This window comes from Triticum urartu, chromosome 6 (assembly GCF_003073215.2).
Source record: "Triticum urartu cultivar G1812 chromosome 6, Tu2.1, whole genome shotgun sequence".
Taxonomy (NCBI): Eukaryota; Viridiplantae; Streptophyta; class Magnoliopsida; order Poales; family Poaceae; genus Triticum; species Triticum urartu.
The window spans coordinates 447,962,406-447,987,994 of NC_053027.1; positions in this window are offsets into that span (position 1 = coordinate 447,962,406).

A 25,589-nucleotide genomic window follows, 5' to 3' on the forward strand; every position below is an offset into this window, starting at 1 on the left:
GGTGCGGAGTGCTATATCCGGATCACTGGTGATAGTGATGATTTCGTTGGGCCCTGGCATTTTGAGCTTCATGTACCCATAATGGGGTATTGCCTGGAAGCGTGAGAAGGCGTCCCGCCCCAAAAGGGAGCCACGTGGAAGAGCAACTCTTCGGATCTGTAATTCTCATGTGTGCCGAATGTTACATCAAGTTTGATTTTCCTCGAACATCATACTTCTCGACTGGGGATGATGCCTCGAAAGGTGGTACTGCTTTGCTCGATGCGGGTCTTGTCAATTTGCATTTTGTCGAGCGTGTCCTCATAGATGAGATTAAGTTCGCTACAGCCGTCCATGAGCAATTTATTGAGTCGAAAGCCATCCACAATCGGATTTAAGACCAAGGCGGCTAGTGCTCGGACTAATCGGGCCCTTGGTTCGTTGTCGGCGGTGAAAGTTATGGCCGCGTCATTCCAAGGGTTCATTGCAGTTGCTTGGTTGACTTCGGCGAGGTCGCGAAGCATCCTTTTGCACGGATTATTTGAGGAGAAGATCTCGAAGACCGTAAAGACGTTGAGATCATCATCCTCCGACGAATGCTTCACTGGAGTGATATTGGTGAGGATAGCCTCACCGCTTTTAGACACTTGCCAGAGTACCCAGCATGCCCGCAGGCTGTGAGTTGGTTCGGTACTCGGTGTCGCATGTATCTAACAGGATTTGTTGAGGAGTTCGTCAAGAATAGTTCTGTGCCCTATGAGTGGTTTGTTTTTCTTGCCGATAGGCTTATGATCGGATACCTTCTAGAGGTGTGTCCGTTTTGCCCGTGTGGTGGACCGCTTAAAGGCAGCAGGTTCCAACTGGGCGTTCTGGGCCTTCCATGTGTTCTCCATCGCAAAGTACTTCTGTACTAAGTGTGATAATTCCTTGAAGGTCTGTATGTGGCGGTGGTTGAGGTCGTTTAGCATTCCCTCGTCCGAACAATTACGATAAAAAACTGAAACTGCTTCGTCGTCGTAGCAATCTTTGATTTTGTTTTTAACAAGGAGGAATCTGGCCCAGAAGTGATGGACCGTTTCCTGAGGCTGCTGCTGTACATAAATTAGGTCACATATGTTTGGAGGGCCTGAATTACTTGGAGAGTATTTATTGTGGAGGGTGGGTGTGTTAAAACCCGAATCCTGACCCAAAATTGAATCTGGAGCTTGAAAAATCTCCGCGGTCACCAGTTCTGGCCTAGGAAGATCGAGGTGCTTTCCGGGCTCTAAATCTGACCCTGGGTTCGGAGGACGTGAAGTCTCATCCGGAGGGAGGGTGTCCGGCTCAAGGGGCTCGGATATCCAGACATAGCTGGTTTTTAACTTAGGGGAAGAATTGTTTTCGGCTCGTTCCTCGACGACCGCTACCAGATGGGTGATCGATGGGGATTTAATTTCCCTCTGATTGGGTTTGAGCCCAATCAGATCATAATCTGTTGCAAGCCCTAGGGCGGTAATGCGATCTAGTAGCTCGTTCAAGGACGACATATCCGCCGGATCCATCTTTTCTGAGTGTTCGAGGCCGATGCGGAGGTTATGTTTGGCGATTTTAGGGGTCGACACTGGCTTAACGGCCGTGCGCACGCCCATGGTGAAACCGCCGAGCTAGAGAAACTGTCCTGAAGTTAGGTCCTTTCCAGAAGTGATATTATCATTGATGACAAGGCGATCCATCGATTCTTCTGTCGACAACACAAAGGAACTCTCAATGAAAGCACCAATGTCGGTGTCAAAACTGGCAGATCCCGGGTAGGGGGTCCCGAACTGTGCGTCTGAGGATTGATGGTAACAAGGGACGAGTAGGACACAATGTTTACCCTGGTTCGGGGCCTCTTAATGGAGGTAAAACCCTGCGTACTGCTTGATTGTATTTGATGAGTATTGGGGTTACAAGAGTTGATCTACCTCGAGATGGTAATGGCTAAACCCTAGTTGTCTAGCCTATGATAATTCTGACCGCTTCTACAGACTAAACCCTCCGGTTTATATACACACCAGAGGAACCTAGGGTTGTATAGAGTCGGTTTGTGGGGGAAGGAAATAACATATGTAGACCCCAAACTTGCTGCCCACGCATACATGAGTCCTACCCGGACATGGGGGAAAAGTCTTCTGCTTGTATCTTCACGACCCATCAGTCCGGCCCATAACAAATAGCCTGGACACGCGAGGACTCCCTAGTCCAGGACTCCCTCAGAGAGGAGGTCAGAAGACCCACAAGGCGGCCACAAGTCATGGGGGCACGCCCCTGGTTTGTGGGTCCCACGTGGACTGTCTTCACCTAATATCTGCACCATAAATCCTCAAATATTCCCCTTATACCAGGGGCACACCAAAAATACTTTTCCATCGTCGCAAGCTTCTGTTCCCATGAGATCCCATCTTGGGGCCCTTTCCGGCAATCCGCCGGAGGGGGATTCGATCACGGAGGGCCTCTACATCAACCTTGCTGCCCTTTTGATGAAGCATGAGTAGTTTACCATGGACCTAAGGGTCCATATATAGCTAGTAGCTAGATGGCTTCTTCTCTCTCTTTGATCTTCAATACAATGTTCTCCTCGATGTTCTTGGGGATCTATTCTATGTAATCTTCTTTTGGGGTGTGTTTGCTGAGATCCGATGAATTGTGGATTTATGATCAGATTATCTATGAATATTATTTGAGTCTTCTCTGAACTCTTTTATGCATGATTGAGATAGCTTAGTAATTCTCTTCGATCTATCGATTTGGTTTGGCCAACTAGATTGGTTTTTCTTGCAATGGGGGAAGTGCTTTGTGATGGGTTCAATCTTGCGTTGTCCTCTCCCAGTGACAGAAGGGGCAGTGAGACATGTATTGTATTGTTGCCATTAAGGATAAAAAGATTGGGTTTATATCATATTGCTTGAGTTTATCCCTCTACATCATGTCATCTTGCTCAAGGTGTTCCTCTGTTCTTATGAACTTAATAATCTAGATGCAGGCAGGAGTCGGTTGATGTGTGGATTAATAGTAGTAGATGTACAATCGTTTTGGTCTACTTGTCACGGACGTGATGCCTATATTCATGATCATTGCCTTAGATATCATCATAACTTTGCACTTTTCTATCAATTGCCCAACAGTAATTTTTTACCCGCCATATGTTTTCGTCAAGAGAAAAGCCTCTAGTGAAATCTATGGCCCCCGAGTCTATTTCCATCATATATTTTCAGATCTATAAACCAAAAAAATTCCAAAATACGTTGCTACATTTCATTTTTATTTACTTTAGTTTTCTTTTTTATTTATCTTTTATACCTATCTTTATTAGATCTTACTCTTGCAAGTGACTGTGAAGGGATTGACAACCCCTTTTTTGCGTTGGGTGCAAGTGTTAGTTACTTTGTGCAGGCGCATATATTGGAGACTTGCTTGTGCCTCCTACTGGATTGATACCTTGGTTCTTAACTGAGGGAAATACTTATCTCTACTTTGCTGCATCACCCTTTCCACTTCAAGGAAAAAAATCAACGCAAGCTCAAGAAGTAGGAGGAAGAATTACTGGCGCCGTTCCCGGGGAGGTTCTACCTCAAGCCTACCAAATACCTATCATAAACTCTCATCTATTGCACTTCCATTATTTTCCATTTGACTCTCGTTTTCTTCTCCCCCACTTCTAAAACATTTTCAGAAAATACCAAACTATTTGCATTCTTTCCATTCGTCTTTTCGTTTACCTTTTGTTTTCTTGTGTGCTAGATTGGTTTCTTGCCATCATGTCTGAATCGGGGGAGGTTATCATTGAAAATTTTGAGGATCTTGCCAATACAAACCTTGAGGAAAAATTTGGATCTTGTTCTTTAGATCATGGAACTGAAACTCCCTCTAACTTTAAGGCAAAAACTTTTCATGTCGGGGATGGTAATATTATTGGGAAGAGTGTTCTTCAGGAGTTCTTTGATTGTACGAGAGTTTTGCCAACTAATAATGGATCTATTCTTCTTGATACAAATTGCCATGCGGATGCCATTCTATGCTTGTCGTTATACTAGGAAGAAAATTTGTGCGCATTCATCCCGCTTTACAAAACATATTTTGTGAACTTCCCAATATACTCCATTCTAAGGCTAAAAACATTGCAACTATCATTCTTGCGAGTGAATTTTATTTCATAATACAAGAAGCTAGGGAATTTGTTTTCTATAATAAAAATATTGAGTATCCTCCAGAAGAAATTCTCCATGATAAAGAAACTTTGCATAGTCTAGAATCTAGAGATTACCATTCTTAAAGTAGCAATCTTAGGAGAAGAGTTCCCTACGCAGAAATTTCTCAAGCCCTTTACCTTGATGCTTATGATAAATTTGATTGGCTAACTAAGGGAATTTACGTAGGGTTTAATGATGAGTGTATGGAGGAAATGTCTAGGGAACCCATTAAAGATGAGATACGTATTTTGTATGAGGATAATTATGGTGATGATCCTGAGTATGAAATTATGAATGTTAAAATCATTAATCAAAGTCCTTTTCATGAATTGAGTTCACCTAATAGGAAGGAAAGGAAAAAATAGACTTGTTAAGAAAAGTTTTGGAAGATTTGACTAGGAAAAAATTAATACCAAAGATGACAATACCTAGATCTACGTTTTATGCCTAGCTAGGGGCGTTAAACAATAGCGCTTGTTGGGAGGCAACCAAGTTTTTATTATGAATTTTTGGTTTTTCTATTGTTCCTAAATAACCACACATTATTACTTCTGTAGTAGTTGTGTTTTAGTGTTTATAAGAAGTGTGTGTGCCAAGTATGACCTTTGGGATGGTTATGGTGATAGTTGATTTACTTTTGTTAAAAAAACAGAAAATTTTGCTACCAGTAACAGAATTGATCTGAGCCGCTGGAACATGATAAATTCTTGATTTTTTTACACAAGATTGATATACCTATATTTTCATATTTTTTGGAGTTACGGAAGTATACGAAGTTTCCAGATTACTAGGCTGTTCTGTTTTTGACAGATTTTGTTTTCTATGTGTTGTTTGCTTATTTTGATGAATCTATGGGTAGTATCGGGGGGTACGAACCATGGAGAAGTTAGAATAATGTAGATATTACACCAATATAAATTTAGAATGAGTCCACAATAGTACCTAAAGTGGTGATTTGCTTTGTTATACTAACGGATTTATGAGTTTTCTGTTGAGTTTTGTCTTGCGAAGTTTTCAAGTTTTGGGTAACGATTTGATGGACTATGGGATAAGGAGTGGCAGGAGCCTAAGCTTGGGGATGCCCAAGGCACCCTAAGGTAATATTCACGGACAACCAAGCATCTAAGCTTGGGGATGCCCCGGATGGCATCCCCACTTTCGTCTTGAATCCATCGGTAAATTTACTTGAGGCTATATTTTTATTCACCACATGATATGTTTTTTGCTTGGAGCGTCTTGTATGATATGAGTGTTTGCTTTTTAGTTTCCCCAATCATCCTTTCTGTACACACCTTTTGAGAGGGTCACACATTAATTGTGTATTTATTAGAATACTCTATGTGCTTCACTTATATATTTTGAGCTAGGCAGTTTGCTCTAGTACTTCACTTTTATCTTTTTAGAGCACGGTGGTGGTTTTATTTATAGAAATTTTTGAACTCTCATGCTTCACCTATATTATTTTGAGAGTCTTAAACAACATGGTAATTTTCTTTTGTTCTTTATTTAGTCGTAATATGATGGGCATCCAAGAGGGATATAATAAATACTTTCATATAAAGAACATTGAATAATATGAGAAGTTTGATTCCTTGCATTTGTTTTGAGATATAAAGATGGTGATATTAGATTCATGCTAGTGAGTAGTGGATTGGTAGAAATAAATGTGTTAAAATCTGTGGTCCCCGTAGCATGCACATATGGTGAACAGTTATGTGATGAACTCGGAGCATCATTTATTTTTTGATTGTCATCCTTTGTGTGGAGGTCAGGAGCGCGCGATGGATAACTCCTACCAACATCTCCCCTAGGAGCATGTGATACGTTTCCAACATATCTATAATTTATGATTGTTCCATGCTATTATATATTCTATTTTGGATGTTTAATGGGCTTTATTATACACTTTTATATTATTTTTGGGACTAACCTATTAACCCAAGGCCCAATGCAAATTGCTATTTTTTTTGCCTATTTCAGTGTTTCGCAGAAAAGGAATGTCAAATGCAGTCCAAACGGAATGAAACCTTCGGTAGCGTGATTTTTGGAACAAACGTGACCTAGAGGACTTGGAGTGGACATCAAGAAACAACCGAGGAGGCCACGAGGTAGGGAGGCGCGCCTGCCCCTGGGCGCGCCCCCACCCTCGTAGCTCTCCTGACCGACTTCCTTCGCCTATATATACTCATATACCCCGAAAACACCCAGGAGCACCATGAACCCTATTTCCACTATCGGAACCTTCTGTACCCGTGAGATCCCATCTTGGGGCCTTTTCTGGCGCTCCGCCGGAGGGGGCATCGATCACGGAGGGCTTTTACATCAACACCATAGCCTCTCCGATGATGTGTGAGTAGTTTACCTCAAACCTTCGGGTCCATAGTTATTAGCTAGATGGCTTCTTCTCTCTCTTTGGATCTCAATACAAAGTTCTCCTCGATCTTCTTGGAGATCTATTCGATGTAACTCTTTTTGCGGTGTGTTTGTCAAGATCCGATGAATTGTCGGGTTTCTTTATCAAGATTATCTATGAACAATATTTGAATCTCCTCTGAATTCTTTTATGTATGATTTGGTACCTTTGTAAGTCTCTTCGAATTATCAGTTTGCTTTGGCCTACTAGATTGATCTTTCTTGCAATGGGAGAAGTGCTTAGCTTTGGGTTCAATCTTGCGTTGCTCGACCCAGTGAAAGAAAGGGAAACGACATGTATTGTATTGTTGCCATCGAGGATAAAAAGATGGGATTTATATCATATTGCTTGAGTTTATCCCTCTAAATCATGTCATCTTACCTAATGCATTACTCTGTTCCTATGAACTTAATACTCTAGATGCATGCTGGATAGCGGTCGATATGTGGAGTAATAGTAGTAGATGCAGGCAGGAGTCGGTCTACTTGTCACGGACGTGATGCCTATATACATGATCATGCCTAGATATTCTCATAATTATTCGCTTTTCTATCAATTGCTCGACGGTAATTTGTTCACCCACTGTAATACTTATGCTGTCTTGAGAGAAGCCACTAGTGAAACCTATGGCCCCGGGTCTATTCTCCATTATATTAATCTCCCGTCAACAAGTTATTTCTGGCACCGTTTATTTTGCAATCTTTACTTTTAATCTTTATCATAAAAATACCAAAAATATTATCTTATCATCTCTATCAGATCTCACTTTGCAAGTGGCCGTGAAGGGATTGACAACCCCTTTATCACATTGGTTTCAAGGTTCTTATTTGTTTGTGTAGGTACGAGGATCTTGCGTGTGGCCTCCTACTAGATTGATACCTTGGTTCTAAAAAACTGAGGAAATACTTACGCTACTTTGCTGCATCACCCTTTCCTCTTCAAGGGAAAACCAACGCAGTGCTCAAGAGGTAGCAAGAAGGATTTCTGGCGCCATTGCTGGGTAGATCTACCACTAGTCAAGACATACCAAGTACCCATCACAAACTCTTATCCCTCGCATTACATTATTTGCCATTTGCCTCTCCTTTTCCTATCCCCCACTTCACCTTTGCCTTTGCCTTTTCTTCGCCCTCTTCCCATCTGTCTTTTTGGTTGTGTTTCCACGTGCCTTCTATTTGCTTGCTAAAAATCCGTTGCTATTGATCCACTTAAAGTGTTCTAGTTGGATCATCTTCGATCCTTTTGCGCTCGTGATGAAACCCCAACAAGCCTAGTTGATGGGAAATCTTTAGATGAGCATGCTCCTTTTGTGCGTCACCGTTTGTCTGAAAAAGGGAGACTCTTATGGGATCAAATAAACAGATTGTTGTGTTATGCTTGGAATCTTTGTGAAATTTATGATTTTACTAGTTGCTCTAAGAACCCTAAAAAACACCTCCCCTACCTATGTGAGTTTAATGATAATGAAATATTATCTTCTTATGCAAAGGGTGTTTATAGTTACTACGATATCAAACAAATTGAAGAATTTGTTGCTTTTAAGGGTGCTTATGAAGTTGCTTCTTTGATTTAAAAGTATGATATTACTCTACACGAATCTAAAAATCTTGACATACTTAAATATTGCTATGAAAACTATGCTCACAATGCCTATGTTAAGGAATTTATTGAGACAATGACCGTTGCTTTGGAAGAAAATAATGATATGCACGAATCTATAGATAATTATGATTCCGATGATTTGATTGAAACATCCATTGATAAACATGATGCTTGCTATTCTTGTGGCCATGATGCCAGTATTTATGAAGACGAATTTGCTATCGTTCCTTATGTTAAACATGAGCTCATTGCTATTTCACCCATACTTGGTAGTTCCTTGAATCAAAAGCATGATTGCAATGATTTCACTATAAATTCTATTGATGTCAATTGTGCAAATAATATGAAAAACCCTAAGCTTGGGGATGCTAGTTTTACTATGTCTACTACTTGTTGCAATGATCATGATTGGGGTGATTCTTCTTATGATCTTGAAAATTTATTTAAGCCACATGATGAATATGATATTGATAATAGTGTTTGAAATATTATTGAAAGTGGGTTCGGAAGAGTGTCAACTTTAGATCCCACATATTTGGAGAATGTTCAATCTTATGAAATTTTTCATAAGAGTGGGTTTGGAGAGGTTAATGTTAATCCCACTATTTTGGAAGAGTGTAAACTTTGCATGCATGTGGATCGTGTTGAAAATATTTTATGTGATAGATATTTTGTTGAATTTGCTTATGATCCCACATGTAATTATTATGATAGAGGAAAATATGATTGTAGAAATTTTCATGTTACTAAATTACCTCTCGTTATGTTGAGATTGCTATTGTTTCTTTCCACTTCCTTGCATATGCTAGTTTTTTGCTTGCTATGATAATCTATTTGCCTTTAAGATGCCTATGCATAGGAAGTATGTTGGACTTACATGTGTTTTTCACGTGTTTCATGATGCTCTCTTTGTGCATCAATTCTTGTCTTTCATGTGAGCATCATTGAAATTATCAATGCCTAGCTAGGGGCGTTAAACGATAGCGCTTGTTGGGAGGCAACCCAATTTAATTTTTTGTTCCTTGCTTTATGGTTCTGTTTTGTAATAAATAATTCATCTAGCCTCTGTTTAGATGTGGTTTTATGCTTTTAATTAGTGTTTGTGCCAAGTAGAACCTTTGGGAAGACTTGGGGAAGGTCTTTGCGATCTTGCTGTAAAAAAATAGAAACTTTAGCGCTCACGATATTTGCTGCCATCTTTTACTGGAGAGTGCAATTAAGTTGATTCTTTTTGAAGATCATTAATAGATAAATCCCTCACGTCCAGAAATTTATATTATAATTTTTGGGATTTCATAAGTATTCGAAACCTACAGATTACTACAGACTGTTTTGTTTTTGACAGATTCTGTTTTTCGTGTGTTGTTTGCTTATTTTGATGAATCTATGGCTAGTATTTGAGTGCATGAACCTTAGAGAAGTTGGAATACAGTAGGTTTAACACCAATATAAATAAAGAATGAGTTCATTACAGTACCTTAAGTGTTGGTTTGTTTTCTTTTACTAACGGAGCTCACGAGATTTTCTGTTAAGCTTTGTGTTGTGAAGTTTTCAAGTTTTGGGTAAAGATTTGATGGATTATGGAACAAGGACTGGCAAGAGCCTAAGCTTGGGGATGCCCAAGGCAACCCTAGGTAAAATCCAAGGACAACCAAAAGCCTAAGCTTGGGGATGCCCCGGAAGGCATCCCCTCTTTCGTCTTCGTCCATCGGTAACTTTACTTGGAGCTATATTTTTATTCACCACATGATATGTGTTTTGATTGGAGCGTCTTGTATGATTTGAGTCTTTGTTTTTTTAGTTTACCACAATCATCCTTGCTGTACACACCTTTTGATAGAGACACACATGAATCGGAATTCATTAGAATACTCTATGTGCTTCACTTATATCTTTTGAGTTAGATAATTTTGCTCTAGTGCTTCGCTCATATATTTTAGAGCACTGCGGTGGTTCTATTTTATAGAAATAATTGAACTCTCATGCTTCACTTATATTATTTTGAGAGTCCTTTAGAACAACATGGTAATTTGCTTTGGTTATAAAATTAGTCCTAATATGATAGGCATCCGAGATAAAAACCTTAAAGTGCATTAAATACTAAGAGAAGTTTGATACTTGATAGTTGTTTTGAGATATAAAGGTGGTAATATTAGAGGTGTACTAGTTGAGTAATTGTGAAATTGATAATTACTTGTGTTGAAGTTTGCAAGCCACATAGCATGCACGTATGGTAAACGTTGTGTGACAAATTTGAAGCATGAGGTGTTCTTTGATTGCTTTCCTTGTGAGTGCTGGTCGGGGACGAGCGATGGTCTTTTCCTACCAATCTATCCCCCTAGGAGCATGCGCGTAGTGCTTGGTTTTGATGACTTGTAGATTTTTGCAATAAGTATGTGAGTTCTTTATGACTAATGTTGAGTCTATGGATTATACACACTCTCACCCTTCCATCATTGCTAGCCTCTTCGGTACCATGCATTGCCCTTTCTCACCTTGAGAGTTGGTGCAAACTTCACCGGTGCATCCAAACCCTGTGATATGATACGCTCTATCACACATAAGCCTCCTGATATCTTCCTCAAAACATCCACCATACCTATTATTGCATTTCCATAGCCATTCCGAGATATATTGCCATGCAACTTTCCACCGTTCCGTTTATTATGACACGCATCATCATTGTCATATTGCCTTGCATGATCATGTAGTTGACATCGTATTTGTGGCAAAGCTACCATGCTTAATTTTTCATACATGTCACTCTTGATTCATCGCATATCCCGGTACACCACCGGAGGCATTCACATAGAGTCATATTTTTTTTCTAAGTATCGAGTTGTAATTCTTGAGTTGTAAGTAAATAAAAGTGTGATGATCATCATTAGAGCATTGTCCCATGTGAGTAAAGGATGATGGAGACTATGATTCCCCCACAAGTTGGGATGAGACTCCAGACGAAAAAATAAATAAATAAAAGGGAAAGAAAAAAAGAGGCCAAAAAAAGAGAGAAGGCCCAAATAAAAACAATAAAAAATGAGAGAAAAAGAGAGAAGGGACAATGTTACTATCCTTTTCCACACTTGTGCTTCGTAGTAGCACCATGATTTTCATGATAAAGAGTCTCTTATTTTGTCACTTTCATATACTAGTGGGAATTTTTCATTATAGAACTTGGCTTGTATATTCCAATGATGGGCTTCCTCAAATGCCCTAGGTCTTCGTGAGCAAGCAAGTTGGATGCACACCCACTTAGTTTCTTTGATGAGCTTTCATATATTTATAACTCTAGTGCATCCGTTGCATGGCAATCCCTACTCCTTGCATTGAAATCAATCAGTTGGCATCTCCATAGCCCATTGATTAGCCGCGTCAATGTGAGACTTTCTCTTTTTTGTCTTCTCACACAACCTCAATCATTATATTCTATTCCACCCATAGTGCTATGTCCATGGCTCGCGCTCATATATTGTGTAAAATTTGAAAGAGTTTGAAAATGCTAAGTATGAAACAATTGCCTGGCTTGTCATCGGACTTGTGCATGATGAGAGCATTTTGTGTGAGGAAAATGAAGCATGGCCAAACTATATGATTTTGTAGGGATAAGCTTTCTTTGGCTATGTTATTTTGATAAGACATAATTGCTTGGTTAGCATGCTTGAAGTATTATTATTTTTATGTCAACATTAAACTTTTATCTTGAATCTTTCGGATCTGAACATTCATGACACAATAAAGAAAATTACATGGAAGAATATGCTATAAGGCATTCCACATCAAAAATTCTATTTTTAATCATTTACCTACTCGAGGATGAGCAGGAATTAAGCTTGGGGATGCTTGATACGTCTCCAACGTATCTATAATTTTTGATTGTTCCATGCTATTATATATTCTGTTTTGGATGTTTAATGGGCTTTATTATACACTTTTATATTATTTTTGGGACTAACCTATTAACCCAAGGCCCAGTGAAAATTGCTAATTTTTTTCCTATTTCAGTGTTTCGCAGAAAAGGAATATCAAACGGAGTCCAAGCGGAATGAAACTTTCGGGAGCGTGATTTTTGGAACAAACGTGATCCAGAGGACTTGGAGTGGACGTTAAGAAAAAACCGAGGATGCCACGAGGTAGGGAGGCGCGCCCCCACCCTCGTGGCCCCCTCGTGGATCTCTAGACCAACTTCCTTCGCCTATATATACTCATATACCCTGAAAACATCCAGGAGCACCACGAAACCCTATTTCCACCACCGCAACCTTCTGTACCCGTGATATCCCATCTTGGGGCCTTTTCCGGCGCTCCGCTGGAGGGGGCATCGATCACGGAGGGCTTCTACATCAACACCATAGCCTCTTCGATGATGTGTGAGTAGTTTACCTCAGACCTTCGAGTCCATAGTTATTATCTAGATGGCTTCTTCTCTCTCTTTAGATCTCAATAAAAAGTTCTCATCGATCTCCTTGGAGATCTATTTGATGTAACTCTTTTTGCGGTGTTTTTGTCGAGATCTGATGAATTGTGGGTTTATGATCAAGATTATCTATGAACAATATTTGAATCTCCTCTGAATTTTTTTATGTATGATTTTTTATCTTTGCAGGTCTCTTCGAATTATCAGTTTGGTTGGTCTACTAGATTGATCTTTCTTGAAATGGGAGAAGTGCTTAGCTTTGGGTTCAATCTTGCGTTGCTCGATACCAGTGACAGAAAGGGAAATGACACATATTGTATTGTTGCCATCGAGGATAAAAAGATGGGGTTTATATCATATTGCTTGAGTTTATCCCTCTACATCATGTCATCTTACCTAATGCATTACTCTGTTCTTATGAACTTAATACTCTAGATGCATGCTGGATAGCGGTCGATGTGTGGAGTAATAGTAGTAGATGCAGGCAGGAGTTGGTCTACTTGTCACGGACGTGATGCCTATATACATGATCATGCCTAGATATTCTCATAATTATTCGCTTTTCTATCAATTGCTCGACAGTAATTTGTTCACCCACCGTAATACTTATGTTATCTTGAGAGAAGCCACAAGTGAAACCTATGGCCCCCGGGTCTATTCTCCATTATATTAATCTCCCGTCAACAAGTTATTTCTGGCACTGTTTATTTTGCAATCTTTACTTTTAATCTTTATCATAAAAATACCAAAAATATTATCTTATCATCTCTATCAGATCTAACTTTTGCAAGTGGCCATGAAGGGATTGACAACCCCTTTATCATGTTGGTTGCAAGGTTCTTATTTGTTTGTGTAGGTACAAGGGACTTGCGTGTGGCCTCCTACTAGATTGATACCTTGGTTGTCAAAAACTGAGGGAAATACTTACACTCACCCTTTCCTCTTCAAGGGAAAACCAACGCAGTGCTCAAGAGGTAGCAGCATGCGTATTAGTACTTTATTTCGATGGATAATAAACTTTTGCAATAAGTATGTGAGTTCTTTATGACTAATGTTGAGTCCATGGATTATACGCCCTCTCACCTTTCCACCATTGCTAGCGTCTCTAGTACCACACAACTTTCGCTGGGGCATTAAACCGACCATATACCCTTCCTCAAAATAGCGATCATACCTACCTATTATGGCATTTCCATAGCCATTTCGGGATATATTGCCATTCAACTTATACTATTCCATTTTATTATGACACATACCATCATTGTCATATTGTTCTCATATGCATGAGGCATTCATATAGAGTCATATCTTTGTTGTAGTATCGAGTTTTAATTCTTGAGTTTTAAGTAAATAAAAGTGTGATGATCATCACTATTAGTTATAGTCCCATGTGAGGAAATAATGATAGAAGCTATGATTCCCTCACAAGTTGGGCTGACTCTCCGGACTTTAAGAAAATAAAAGAGGCCAAAGAAGCCCAAATAAAAAAAGAGGCCAAAGAAGCCCAAGGAAAAAAATGAGAGAAAAACAGAGAAGGGACAATGTTACTATCCTTTTCCACACTTGTTCTTTGAAATAGCACCATGTTCTTCATGATAAAGAGTCTCTTATTTTATCACTTTCATATACTAGTGGGAATTTTTCATTATAGAACTTGGCTTGTATATTCCAATGATGGGCTTCCTCAAATTGCCCTAGTCTTCATGAGTAAGCGAGTTGGATGCACACCCACTTAGTTTCTTTTTGAGCTTTCATACACTTAGAGCTCTAGTGCATCTATTGCATGGAAATCCCTACTCACTTGCATCGATATCAACTGATGAACATCCTCATAGCCCATTAATTTTCCTAGTTGATGTGAGGCTTTCTCCTTCCTTTTTGTCTTCTCCACAACCAGCATATTCTATTCCACCTATAGTGTTATATCCATGGCTCACACTCATGTATTGCATGAAAGTTGAAAATGTTTGAGAACACTAAAAGTATGAAACAATTGCCTGACTAACATCGGGGTTGAGATGGTGAAATATATTGTGTGATGAAGATGGAGCATAGCTAGACTATATGATTTTGTAGGGATAACTCTCTTTGGCCATCTTATTTTGAGAAGACATGATTGCTTTATTAGTATGCTTGAAGTATTATTATTTTTATGTCAATATTAAACTTTTATTTTGAATCTTATGGATCTGAATATTCTTGACACAATAAAGAAAATTGCATTGATAAATACGTTAGGTAGCATTCCACATCAAAAATTCTGTTTTTATCATTTACCTACTCGAGGACGAGTAGGAATTAAGCTTGGCGATGCTTGATACGTCTCCAAGGTATCTATAATTTTTGATCGTTCCATGCTATTATATTATATATTTTGGATGTTTTATATGCATTAATATGCTATTTTATATTATTTTTGGGACTAACCTATTAACCTAGAGCCCAGTGCTAGTTTCTATTTTTTCCTTGTCTTTGACTTTTACAGAAAAGGAATATCAAATTGTACGGTGATTTTTCTTGAACCAGAAGAAACCCACTAGACTTGGAGAGGAGGCCAGAAGACCCACGAGGCGGCCACAAGCCGTGCGGGCGTGCCCCCTGGCTTGTGGTCCCCTCGTGGACCGTCTTCACCTAATCTCTGCACTATAAATCCTCAAATATTCCCCTTATACCATGGGGCACACCAAAAATACCTTTCCGCCGCCACAAGCTTCTGTTCCCGTGAGATCCCATCTGGGGGCCTTTTCCGGCACTCCACCGGAGGGGGAATTGATCACAAAGGGCCTATACATTAACCTTACTGCCCTTTTGATGAAGCGTGAGTAGTTTACCATGGACCTAAGGATCCATAGCTAGTAGATATACAGCTTCTTCTCTCTCTTTGATCTTCAATACAATGTTCTCCTCAATGTTCTTGGAGATCTATTCGATGTGATCTTCTTTTCGGTGCGTTTGTTAAGATCCAATGAATTGTGGATTTATGAACAAATTATCTATGAATATTATTTGAGTCTTCTCTAAACTCTTTTATGCATGATTGGGATAGCTTAGTAATTCTCTACGATCTATCGATTTGGCTTGGCCAACTAGATTGGTTTTTCTTGCAATGGGGGAAGTGCTTTGTGATGGGTTCAATCTTGTGGTGTCCTCTCCAAGTGATAGAAGGGGCAGCGAGGCACGTATTGTATTGTTGCCATTAAGGATAAAAAGATAGGGTTTATATCATATTGCTTGAGTTTATTCCTCTACATCATGTCATCTTGCTTAAGGCGTTACTCTGCTCTTATGAACTTAATACTCTAGATGCAGGCAGGAGTCGATCGATGTGTGGAGTAATAGTAGTAGATGCAGAATCGTTTTGGTCTACTTGTCATGGACGTGATGCCTATATTCATGATCATTGCCTTAGATATCGTCATAACTTTGGGCTTTTCTATTAATTGCGCAATAGTAATTTGTTTACCATCATATGTTTTCTTCAAGAGAGAAGCCTCTAGTGAAACCTATGTCCCCCAGGTCTATTTTCCATCATATATTTTCAGATCTATAAACAAAACAAAGACAAAAAAATACCTTGCTGCAATTTATTCATATTTACTTTAGTTTTCTCTTTTATTTATCTTTTATACCTATCTCTATTAGATCTCACTCTTGCAAGTCACCGTGAAGGGATTGACAACCCCTTTTTCGCATTGTGTGCAAGTGTTTGTTAGTTTGTGCAGGTGCATTTATTGGAGACTTGCTTGTGCCTCCTTCTGGATTGATACCTTGGTTCTTAACTGAGGGAAATACTTATCTCTACTTTGCTGCATCACCCTTTCCACTTCAAGGAAAAAATCAACGCAAGCTCAAGAAGTAGCAATCCCAACAACATTTTTTCCACTAGAATTATTAGCTTTCTTACTCCTGACAAGTGGGGCTCACACTTATCATTATGAGATAGAAAAAGCTGACATGTGAGTTGGGGGTAATTTTTTCATATACCATGGTCAATGGGTTTGACCTAACAATAACGGTGTCTAATGGCATTTTGAGGAAACATCTTACGAACTGATGACATTTTTAGGCATCTAATGGCATTTTTGAGCACGTATCTCAAGAAAGATGGTATTTTTGAGTAGTTGTAACTTCTGATGGCATAACTCAGTAGTTGGACACAATTAGTGGCATAAATGATACAAAATGAAAGTAACAAGGGTTCCAGCAACAATGAGAACAGATTGTTGGGAGAACAATTGTGTTGAACAAACCCGAACGGTTGATACACTATGAGATCACATAGTTAATGTATGCCTAATTCCTTAGACCATGACAATATTCAGTTCCTTCATGTAGATAATGTACTTTGGTTTTGTCAAACGTCACACATAACAGGGTGATATAGTGACAACTTTGAGCACCAGCAGAAAAGTGTAACAAGGAACTTGATAGCTCAAGACTAAGATTTAGGGCCCTCTCAGTGTGACGGTATCCATTTGATGGAAATATGCCCTAGAGGCAATAATAAAATGATTATTATTATATTTCCTTAGTCATGATAAAGTTTTATTATTCATGCTAGAATTGTATTGGTCGGAAACTTAAATACATGTGTGGATACATGAACAAATACTGTGTCCCTAGTGAGCATCTACTAGACTAGCTTGTTGATCAAAGATGGTTAAGGTTTCCTAACCATAGACATGAGTTGTCATTTGATAACGGGATCATATCAGTAGGAGAATGATGTGATGGACAAGACCCATCCGTTAGCTTAGCATATTGATCATTCAGTTTATTGCTATTGTTTTCTTCATGTCAAATGCTTATTCCTTCGACTATGAGATTATGCAACTCCCGGATACCGGAGGAATACCTTGTGTGCTATCAAACATCACAACGTAAGTGGGTGATCATAAAGATGCTCTATAGGTATCTCCAGAGGTGTTTGTTGAGTTGGCATAGATCGAGATTAGGATTTGTCACTCCGAGTATCGGAGAGGTATCTCTGGGCCTTCTCGGTAATACACATCATAAGAAGCCTTGCAAGCAAAGTGACTAATGAGTTAGTTGCAGGATGATGTATTATAGAATGAGTAAAGAGACTTGTTGGTAATGAGATTGAACATGGTATGAAGATACCGACGATCGAATCTCGGGCAAGTAACATACTGATGGACAAAGGGAATTACGTATGTTGTCATAAGGTTCGACCGGTAAAGATCTTCATATAATATGCAGGAGACAATATGGGCATCCAGGTTCTGCTATCGGTCATGTCTACATAGTTCTCGAACCCGTAGGGTCCGCACTCTTAACGTTCGTTGACGATATAGTGTTATATGAGTTATATGATTTGTGACCAAATGTTGTTCGCAGTCCCGGATGAGATCACGGACATGACGAGGAGTCTCGAAATGGTCGAGAGAAAAAAATATTGATATATAGGAAGATGGTATTTGGACATCGGAAGTGTTTCGGGAGGTACCGGGAAGGAATCGGGTCACCGGAAGGGGTTTCGGGCACCCCCGGCATGATATGGGCCTTACGAGCCAAAGGAGGGGACAAACCAGCCCACAAGGGGGCTGGTGCACCCCCTCCCTTGTTTGGCTAGCCCTAGGGAAGGAAAAGGGGGAGGGCTAGCCCCTCTTGCCTTTCCTTCTCATTGGAGAAAGGAAAGGGGGCGCTACTGTAGGATCGAAAGTATGTCTAGAGGGGGGTGATTAGACTACTTGACCAAATAAAAGCTTAACCTTTTCCCAATTTTAGTCCTTGGCAGATTTTAGCTATTTTAGGACAAGTCAAGCAAACATCACATAATTCAAGCAAGCATGCAAAGAGTATATTGGCAGCGGAAAGTAAAGCATGCAACTTGCAAGAATGTAAAGGGAAGGGTTTGGAGAATTCAAACGCAATATGAGACACGGATGTTTTTCCCGTGGTTCGGATAGGTGGTGCTATCCTACATCCACGTTGATGGAGACTTCAACCCACAAAGGGTAACGGTTGCGAGAGTCCACACAGGGCTCCACCCACAAAGGGTAACGGTTGCGAGAGTCCACACAGGGCTCCACCCACGAAGGGTCCACGAAGAAGCAACCACCCGCAAAGGGTCCATGAAGAAGCAACCTTGTCTATCCCACCATGGCCATCGCCCACACAGGACTTGCCTCACTAGCGGTAGATCTTCACGAAGTAGGCGATCTCCTTGCCCTTACAAACTCCTTGGTTCAACTCCACAATCTTGTCGGAGGCTCCCAAGTGACACCTAGCCAATCTAGGAGACACCACTCTCCAAGAAGTAACAAATGGTGTGTAGGTAATGAACTCCTTGCTCTTGTGCTTCAAATGATAGTCTCCCCAACACTCAACTCTCTCTCATAGGATTTGGATTTGGTGGAAAGAAGATTTGAGTGGAAAGCAACTTGGGAAGGCTAGAGATCAAGATTCATATGGTAGGAATGGAATATCTTGGTCTCAACACATGAGTAGGTGGTTCTCTCTCAGAACATACGAGTTGGAATGGTGTATGTGTTCTGATGGCTCTCTCATCGAATGAAGAGGAGGTGGAGGGGTATATATAGCCTCCACACAAAATCCAACCGTTACACACAGTTTTCCAATCTCGGTGGGACCGAATCAACAAACTCGGTCGGACCGAAAATGTAAACCTAGTGACCGTTAGAGATTTTCGGTGGGACTGACATGCAACTCGGTAGGACCGATATGGTTAGGGTTTGGGCATAACGTGATCTCGGTGAGACCGATTAAACAAACTCGGTGAGACCGAATTTGGTAATTAGCTAACCAGAGAGTTGGTCATGCAAACTCGGTGGGACCGATTTGCTCTTTCGGTGAGACCGAAAAGCTACAAAGGGGAAACACTGAATTTACATTGCAATCTCGATGGGACCGATTCGCTCTTTCGGTGAGACCGAAAAGTTACGAAAGGGAAACAGAGAGTTTGCAATCCCATCTCGGTGAGACCGAGATCCCTATCGGTAGAACCGAATTGCTAGGGTTTGGCAGTGGCTAATGACAAGTGAAACTCGGTGGCGCCGGATAGGAAGAATCAGTAGGACCGAGTTTGGCTTAGGGTTTAGGTCATATGTGGATATGGGAAAGTAGTTGAGGGTTTTTGGAGCATATCACTAAGCACATGAAGCAAGAGGCTCATTAAGCAACACCTCATCCCTCCTTGATAGTATTGGCTTTTCCTAAAGACTCAATGTGATCTTGGATCACTAAAATATAAAATGAAGAGTCTTGAGCTTTTGAGCTTGAGCCAATCCTTTTTCCTTAGCATTTTGAGGGTTCCACTTTCACATCCATGCCATGCCAATCATTGAGCTTTCCTGAAATAATCATCTTGGAATAGCATTAGCTCAATGAGCTATATGTTGTTATGAATTACCAAAACCACCTAGGGATAGTTGCACTTTCAATCTCCCCCTTTTTGGTAATTGATGACAACATATAGATCAAAGCTTCGACAAATGATAATAAGCATGAAATATATCGTCGCTTTGAGAAGTATGTGATAAGTAAGAGCTCCCCCTAAATTTGTGCATATTTAAAATTTGCTTTGGACTGCAAATGCACAAGGAGTTAGAGTCATGGGTTACTCTTCCATGTCACATACATCTTGGTGGAGCGCTTAAAAAGATAAGAATGAAATACATTCACTCATCACCAAGATAATGACGTAGATAAGATAATAGCATTAAGCAAGCATTAAGTGTAGCTTATGATCAAACACATGATCATCAACGTCTCACAAATAATGACGTAGTATCTCAAGCACTCAAAAGCAAAAAAGTTTGAAAAACCACCAAATAAAGCAAGAGAGAAAAGCACACTCTCTCTCTCTCGAAGCCTATGATCTATACATTTTTCTCCCCCTTTGGCAACAAGTTACCAAAAATTTCCTAGAAAATGCATAGTACTAGATCGACGCTCAGGCTTGATCTTCTGGTGGTGGTGGAGTCCGGATCACTCCAAGGATGAAGGCTTCTGTAGGCGCTGAAGTAGACGCTGGAGTTGGAGCTGAAGTAGGTGCTGGAGCTGGTGGAACTGAGGCTATAGCTGGTGCTGAGGTGGTGGCTCTTGTGTCAGCAACTGGCATGGCAGATGACCTCGGACCTCGTGGCACTCTGGCAAAGGCATGAGTGGTAGTCCTGCCTCTCCTCTCCTGCATATCATCTTGGAGCTGCTCCACTGCAGTCTGAATCTCCGTTACCTTGACATCCAAGTCATAGAATTTTTGTTCCATGATTCTCTCTAGGCTTGCCTGGTTTTGAGTTAGGGTGGTTAGTCCTTGCTCAATCCGCAGGGTGGATGCAATCAGGTAACCAAGCTGCTCTTGTTTGGTCTTCAAGAAATACTCAGATGCCTCCTCTTGAGTTGGCATCTTGGCAGCTTTCTCCTTCCTTGCCTTCTCCTTCTTTGCGTATGATTGGGCAGATGATGGCTCGTTCTCAGTCATGACAACTTGATTGTCCTCAAAATCTGGACGGATGGGCAGGTGTTCCTTGTCCAATAAATATATGCCCGTGCCCATCTTGGAGTTAATGAGCTCCTGGATCTGAGGGGCATATCCGCAACTCCTCTTCTGATCTGCTGCAGTCCTTTTGATAGTTTCCACTATGAGTCTCATCACTTTGAACTTCTGAGGTACATCAAATACATGTAGCAAGTTGATAGCATGGCCTCTGATCATCTTGTGATCTCCAGACTTGGGCAATAAGGTGTGCCTCAAGATCCAATTGATAGTTGGCAGCCCTGACAGAAGGTAATGCACATACCCAAATTTGAAGGTGTCAAGAGCTTCATTGGGAATTTCCTTGTACATATTGGACATAGAGTTATGGTCCATCTTCTTCTTGGCATATATGTCCAAGTCATCATCATGCTCCTCTGGGGCATTAATGATCTGTGCCCACTCAGCAACTGTGGATTGGTACCTTGTACCCTCAGACATCCATGTGATCCTCCCATCTGAATAAAAATGTGCTGTGGAGTAGAACTGCATTATAAGCTCCTCATTCCACTTTGTGAGCTTCTGCCCAACAAAGTCAGCTACTCCACAAGCTATGAAGCTGTCTTGCACTCCAGGATAGTGCTCCTCATTGTCCTTGATGTACTGCCAGTCAACCCATCTCATATCACAGACTATTGGCTTCTTATCAAGCAGCACTGTCTCATAGAAGTCCTGTTGTTCCTTAGTGTGGAATCTGTAGTCAACAGCAGTCCTCCTCCTTGAAGCATACGGGTCTGCTTCTCTCCACTTCCTCAGCCCTGAATCTCTCCTGAGCTTCATGTCCTCAGCCACAGGATGCGCATCGTTGTGGTCTGGGATCTTGGGCTTGAGCTTTCTCAGAACTTGCTCTTCATCCTCTTCTTCAGCAACAGTCTCAGGCACTGGGGCCTTGTTCTTCTCAGCTGCAGGAATGCTCCTTGTATTCCTCTTTGGTTTTGGCTTGGAGGCAGCTTTGGGCTTAGATGCAGTAGCCCCTGATCTTATGGCATCACCCATCAGCTTGGGTGCCTTGGGTGCTGGTGCAGCTACCTCTTCTTCCTCTTCCTCTTCCATGATGGAAGCCTTTCCTAGCACTCTGGCTACGGTCTTCTTGACCCTTTCCTTTCTTTTCTTTCCCTTAGCAGCAACTGGCTCTTTGGGTGCAGGCTTCTTAGTTGAAGCTCTTGCCTTTGACATGGGCTGCCTGCCTGCTGGCCTTTTGATTTTCAGCCCTGGCTTTGTGCCTTGAGCTGGCTCAACTCTCTTTGATGTGGCCTCTTCCTCTGCCACATAATCTTCATCTTCGGAATCAGAAGTTCTCTTCTTCCTCTGTCTGGTGGCAGCTTTTGGCAAGTTGCTAGGGGTGCTCCTGCTGCCCTCATCTGAAGAGCTGGAGGGACTAGTGCCCTCACTCATGTGCACCTGCTACTCTGACATGTTCTGGCTGTAACTTTGATCAGACATGCTGCAAACTCTGACTGCTGACCCTGTGAACAGTTTATAGATGAGGTAGAAAAGATGAGCATCACAAAATGCAGAGATTTTTTCAAAAGAATGATCCAAAAACTTAGTTTTAGTTTCCCACTGAAATCATCTCGGATCTACCGATTTTCAAACTCGGTGATACCAAAGCAGTTTTGGAACCTAAACTAGTGAACTCGGTAGGACTGAGTCACAGTTCGGTGGCACCGAGACTGCTAGGGTTTCACGGAGTTCCAAAATCGGTCACACCGATAAGTAATTCTCGGTCAGACTGAGTCTCACTTGTGCAATGGCATAAGCCAAATCGGTGGGACCGAGTTTTTCAACTCGGTGGGTCCGAGATGGTTTCGGCGGAAACCTAACCCTAAAATTTTTGAATCAAAGCTAATCTACGGGCGTATTGACTGGATAGGAGTGTTTCAATCGTGGAAAGAATCATGAAGAACACAATGTGCTAGGAATCGGACGGGGAATAGCACTGTGATCGAGTCCATACCCTAGTTCGGCGGAGACTCGCTACGGCGGCAACGGCGGGGCAGAATTCCCGTTGACAGCGATGGAGACCAACGACTGGTGGCGGCTGGCGGCGAGAAGACGATCCGGAGACCACGTTGGTAGAGCAGGCTATCGCGCGGGCGAAGGGGTTCGGAGAAATTTCCAAATTTTGCCCGTGACTATATATAGCCCGACCCTGTCGGTGTGACCGAGTGGAACAACTCGGTGGCACCGAGATTCATAACTGCAGGCAGTTACTGAAACTCGGTGTGACCGAAATGTTCAAATCGGTTGCACCGGGATTGAAACCTAGATCAACTTAATGATCTCGGTAGGACCGAAAGTGGGGTATCGGTCAGACCGAGAATCATAAAGAGGTTTTGGAAGTTTAAGTCTATGACGAATCGGGGACTCCGAGCGCTCCTCACACAGAGTGGTTCGAATCTGACTTGATCAAATTTTGTGATGCAGCATGAATAGAGTTTGAGACGAGAAAAGCATAGATAGCTAGAGGAGGTACTTAGGCATTCTTGTCCATCCACTTGGCAAAAGAAAATAAAACCAAACAATCAAAACAACAAGTGGATGTCCTCGAATGAGCAAAATATGCAACCAGCATGCTCACACAATAAGATGGCAAATGAAATATGTGGCAAGGCATGCACAACCAATTCTAGCGTCTATCAAGCAATTTGCGATGACAAGGTCATCTATATATGAGTATATTGACTTAGGAGTCAAGTGAGAGCACTTGATCATAGGTCATACTCATCGTTTAAGCTCAAGTGGGGTTACCACTTTTACATAAAGCATTGTTGTGTTCACATCTTTAGAGTTGCTTTAGCTCAGTCTTAGAGTAAAACTCCCCCTAGATGTGATATCCCCCCTAAGAGGGATGAACTAACCTTGGGTTTTGTCGATGATGACTTCATGTAGATGTTGAAGATGTGGATGCTCAATGTTGATGTAGATCACTTGGAGCTATCCATTTGAGTGAATTGCACTTTCAATACCTACATGGGTTAGTCCCACAAGGAACAAACAAGGATATCCATAGACATAGAGTGATGCACACAAAAGATGATGTCCATGAAAACTTTTAGGTTACCTTGTCCCTTGTCTTACCAACAAGAGGGTTTGTGACTCCTTGAACTAGTGCAAGATGTGGAAGTTGATTGCACTTGTTCTTGCCAAAATGATAAGAGTGAAGTATGTTGGTGGAGTCACCCTCAAGAACTCTCTAGTTCTTCTTCTTTTGGATCCACATCATCTTGATGGGAATCCTTGGAGTTGTAGTCGTACTTGATGAAGTGGAACTTGAAGTAGTCTTGGGAATCCACTTGACTAAGGTCTTAGGAGCTTCTTCAAATGCGTCAATTTCCTCTTCAAGCTTGTCCTTGCCTTTTTGCTTGTAGTCTTGTGGTGGAAGATCATCTTGAGCTTGTGTCCCCTTGAAAGAAGTATACTTCTCTTGTTGAGGAACAAACTTTGTCTTGGGGTATTGATCTTCTTCCCACTCAACTCCATTGGCATTGAACTTTCATTCAAAACCAACACCTTGATTCTTCCGGTGCATTCCTTGCTTGCGCACAATTTCCTCGAATTGCTTACTCCCGACAAGGCTTTTGTACACTCCTTTCTCTATAATTCCCTTCAATAAACTATTTTCTTGCTCAAGTGTAACGTGGCTAAGAGAATCATTAGTGGAATCAAGAGAACTACTAGAAGCAACAATATTGGATTTAGCATGATCATTGTTACTGCTAGAGGAAGAATCTTTCTTGTTCTTGTTACTAGACTTGACTTGGGGCATGTAAGTGGATAAGTGTAAACGCTTGGCAATGTAAGAAGAGCTTTTCTTGCGAAGATCATCATTGATTGCTTTTAAGAACTCGTGCTCTTGCTCAAGATTGAGCTTTTCAAAGCGTAATTTCTCATGAGCTCTTAAAAGTTCTCGATGATCTTCGAAGATAGTTTCATGAGCTAACTTAAGAGTGTTTAGTTCTTTAGTTAGAGCCTCAATCTTCTCCTTATCATTGTCATTCCTTTTATCTTGATTAGCATGTTTAATTCACGTTTCATCATAGTATTCATCACTAGAGTTGTCAACAAGCAAATCATCACCTAACAAGTCATCTTCATCACTACTGAAATCAACATACTCGGGGTGTGTTACCTTAGGACCTTTGGCCATGAAGCATCTTTCAATTCCTTCATTTGGTGAGTCAAATATGTCGTAGGAGTTGGTTGACACAAGTGCTAGACCGGCAACACCTTCATCTTGAGTATCTTCGGAGTCGGAGTGATAACTTCTCTCGGAGTGGCTGTCGGAGTCGGAGCCGGATACCCATTCACCAACATGAGCTTGATGTCTTCGTCTTGTGTAGCTCCTTGATGATTTTTCCTTCCTTTCCGAATCCTTGCTTCTCCGTGAGTATCTTCGTTCATAATGATCATCTCTACTCCTCCTCTCTCTTGGTGGTGATTCTTTGCTTCTTC